The 4116-nt window shown below is 42.7% G+C and overlaps 1 long non-coding RNA gene across 2 annotated transcripts; it reads right to left on the bottom strand.

Annotated features, from left to right (window-relative positions):
• Positions 1–290: 290 nt before the first annotated feature.
• On the bottom strand, positions 291–1672 carry LOC136502600 (uncharacterized). 2 transcript variants are annotated; one of them, XR_010770640.1, is made up of 5 exons: positions 1632–1672; positions 1414–1515; positions 968–1301; positions 706–777; positions 291–634 (listed from the first exon to the last, which is right to left on the bottom strand). It is a non-coding gene; the product is annotated as an uncharacterized lncRNA (long non-coding RNA). The 2 variants fall into 2 exon arrangements; XR_010770641.1 differs by having other exon boundaries at positions 1414–1498; positions 1632–1654.
• Positions 1673–4116: the final 2444 nt, after the last annotated feature.

Here is a 4116-nt window from a genome sequence, read left to right as displayed (position 1 = left end):
GAGCTCCAAAACACCAACCACACGTTTCTGAATGTTTAAACTGCCAGACAACATTATCTACTTTTGCTTGTAGTTTTCATAATGGTAGAGTTGACAACTTCAATATCAGCAAGCAATTGAATAAATGCTCGCTAAGACTTCTGATGAATGCATCTCAGGGCACCCATACCACATATCTAAAACGTCCAGCTGCCATTCTTATGCAATGTTTGCAGTTTCACCAGGAACATATCATTAAGCCGAAATGAAAATAATTGAGTTTAGTTCAGAACAGTTGGTATAACAAAAGAAAAATTAGCTCGTCTGCATATAATGACTGCAGTGGTTGCTAAAATACTTGAGTCTCCTGGCTAACTTATTTCTTCTACTACTTCTAAAAATTATGCACAAAGGATGATTAGGTTGACAAAAGTCAGAAGTTCTAGAGGTTCACAAAAGGGCAGGACATGGCCAAATCCCAAACTTCACATGTTTCGAACCGTAAGATCATACTGAGATTAGCCTAATTGATCGACATGGATTCATCTACGTGACCTCCACTTTTGCAGCAACTTCCCTTTCTCTAGCATCTCTAGCAGTACCAGCGCTGCCTCAACCAGCAGCCAAACCGACCCACTGGTCCTCCAGATGTGCCCTTCATTTTTAGAAAAAAAGTTATATCACTGAATTTGAAAATTGACATCACATGGTTCAAATTGTACAAACCTGATGAGATGGTCCATTTTGTGATGGCAGTACCAGTGGAGGTATTGGAATATTCAGTTGTGTTTGAATGATCTACATAAAAAATTATAAGTGAATATTGGTTGGCTAATTTCACTAAATAAATCACATGACAGATAAAAACATGCAGGTATGTTATACAATTTTTATCCTGTTTGGCTAAGCAATAAGTTGCAGAAACTAACAAAACTATCATATTGTAAAGAAACAATTCTTGGCATCATTCAAGCAAGAGGCAAATTACCATGGCCAAAGCAGCATTACCCTCTTTCAAACAATTTGTTATCTCAATTTGTTGGCACCTCTGAGAGTACTTCATTTTGTGACCCGATAACTGATGCTCGGAACTCTTTTTTTCGACCAATGATGCTCGGAACTCTGAGAGTGTACTTCATTTGTCGGCGAGCCCTTGCTGCACATAACCTCACTTTCCAATCTTCGTTGCACCACTTCAGTTCTGCAGCCAACTCCCATGCTTCTGGAGGCTTCTGTTCCCACCAAGGTATTGCGTGAATTAAACAAACCTTAGACACGCTTATCCAGTAGCTAATACTAAAAACTAAAGGGCAGCAGATGACCTGCATATATTAAACAGCAATATTCAACATGACCACTAGACATATATTCAGCACACGAAGGCACCATAGAAAATTTACTTGCAAAGGGGAAGAAGAATTACAACTGAGTTACCTTCTCCCAACAAGTTCAAGTGCAGCAGCAGTGATGGTGTATTATTGAGCAGCAGATCCTTTTAGCAGACTTAGTGACTTCAGAGCTAATTTGGGGAAATAGCTAAGATCAATTTAGCAGACCTAAATGGTTTCCGTAGATTTTTTTTGTAAAAAAATTACTTCACTGAATATGGAAAAAATGGAGCAAAAAAAATGCAGAAAAGATGATAATCTTACCATAGGCTGGTTCAGGACTTTCTTTGTAACATTACAGAGTGATGCTTCAAGATTTGGAAAAAGTCTACTCCACCCCCTCAACTATGGAAGGTGGTCTACATAACCCCCTCAACTATGAAACCGTCTGTTTTACCCCCTGAACTTTCCAAAACCGTCTAATTTACCCCCTGGGCGGGTTTTCAGGGCGGTTTTGCTACAGTAACAGCGGGCTGCTACAGTGACAGCGGGTTTGCTACAGTACCGATGCTTTGAATTTTCTTTTTTGTTTATTTTCGTTGAATTTTTGAAAAATCATAGTAAATCATAGAAAAATCGTAAAATGAAAAATCTAATTTTATTGGACTTCACATGAGTAGATCTACACAGTGAATATATAATACGGTATGTTTTAGTACAAATTTTTTTTGTAGCTTTAGATTAATTGGAAAATCCAATTTTGTCTGTAATTAATTAGAATTTATCTATAACTAAGTTATACATAGTCCAACGAGTACGAAATTTTTACTATAGTTCAAGCATACAATAATTAGCGTACCATAAAAATTTCACCACAATTGGACCATAGAAGCTGCAGCTATGAATTATTCCAATTAATTACAGACAAAATTAGATTTTCCAATTAATCTAATGCTACAAAAAAAATTTGTACTAAAACATACCGTATTATATATTCACTGTGTAGATCTACTCATGTGGAGTCCAATAAAATTAGATTTTTTATTTTACGATTTTTCTATGATTTACTATGATTTTTCAAAAATTCAACGAAAATAAACAAAAAAAAAAGAAAATTCAAAACACCGGTACTGTAGCAGACCCGCTGTTACTGTAGCAAAACCGCCCTGAAAAACCGCCCAGGGGGTAAATTAGACCGTTTTGGAAAGTTCAGGAGGTAAAACAGACGGTTTCATAGTTGAGGGGGTTATGTAGACCACCTTCCATAGTTGAGGGGGTGGAGTAGACTTTTTCCTTCAAGATTTCGTCAAATCCGACAATTCCCCTCAGAACCACAAATGCAAGTCGTGGGACAATCACAGGAAGAAATTGAAACATCGCAAAATTTGCTTCATCCCTTACCTTACGTTCCTTTATTTGGGTCCATGGAGGGGGTTGAGCAAGATTTCTTCTAATCCGACAGCTTGCATCAAAATTGGAAATCTATAGTTAAATCATGACCTCCGAATCACAGGAAACAAAAAAAAAACAAAATTTCCTCCTTTTTTCCACCTTCTCTCTCTTACCTCAGGCTGCCCCGTTTGCATCCAGAAAGGGGATGGAGCACGGATCTGTAGTGGAAGATCTGATCTATGGAGCTAGGGATTAAGGAGGGATGGGGAATCGTAGGGGCCTGAGCAGATTGGAGATCTGTGATTTGGGGAATAAATTGGAGCTAGGGTATGTGGCTGTGTTTTATTAGTGCTGCTAGATTCTGGCCCATGCGTATGGCAGCGGAAGCGGCACTGGGCACAGGGACGGCTGGGATTACGGTTGCGCCAGGTTCGGAGACGATGGTGGCGGCAGGTCGGAGGTCGCGTGCTTGCGCAGATGGAGGTCGGAGGTCGGAGGCTTGAGGGTTTTGGTCTAGCTGAAATGTTGGGCGCGAAGCTGAAGTTCGGCGCGCATATCGTAGGAGCGGCGGGAAGGGCGCCGCTTTTTGCCGCCGCGTTAGCGAAAATAATTCTCGAAGGCCATTTTTCTTGAAAACACTTGGGAGTCTCCTGACGGAAAAAAAATAGGTGCTGGGCGTACTGCATCTCGCGTGCGTGCCCTTCGTTGACGCTCGCCGCGTGTCACCGGTAGTAATCAAAGGGCCAGCACGTGAGGCGCGTCGTCGTCTCCCCTCAACTCGGCTCCTCGCGTACACACAAAAGGCTCCACCGCGGCTCCTCGGCTCAGGCGTGAGTGCGGCTTCTCATCGACTCCTCAAGTACAGCCTACCGGAAGCTCAGAGACGGAGGCGGCGACGGGCTCGCGGCCGCACCAAGCAGCAGCAGATCATCCACCGCCGTGCAGCACCGACCTGGCCTGCTGCCGTGGAGACTGCGCGCATCTCGTCGAAGGAGGAGGCGAAGGCGACGGCGACAATAGTGGTTGCGCTGCCGTGCAGCACATCAGCAGGTCGTCGAACGCCCACGAGCAGGCGCGCCGACCTGGCGTCCGCTCTGAAGAACGCCCCCAAGAACAGAGGTGCCGCCCCATTCATAGACAGGTAACGAAATAAGGTCAAATTTTAGATCTGGGCATAAGTATGGATGTGCTGAATTCTGATTTGGCTGATCCGTGTAGCAGCTTGTGGGTCGAAGTAAGCTACGATGGGCCGATGATTATAGCATGTCTGATGAGCACAAATCTATAATACCACTACGTGCTGCTTTATAGCACCCGGTTTTGAGAACAAAACCAGATACACACCATATATAAGCACAGAAAGTCAAATCTCACATATAGCTACAAATAAGGGTAATATCGAAAGACAATACTCAAT

Source organism: Miscanthus floridulus, chromosome 14, assembly GCF_019320115.1.
Source record: "Miscanthus floridulus cultivar M001 chromosome 14, ASM1932011v1, whole genome shotgun sequence".
Classification (NCBI taxonomy): Eukaryota; Viridiplantae; Streptophyta; class Magnoliopsida; order Poales; family Poaceae; genus Miscanthus; species Miscanthus floridulus.
The sequence above is the reverse complement of the archived record's forward strand: the minus strand, read 5'-3'. Positions and strand labels throughout refer to the sequence as shown.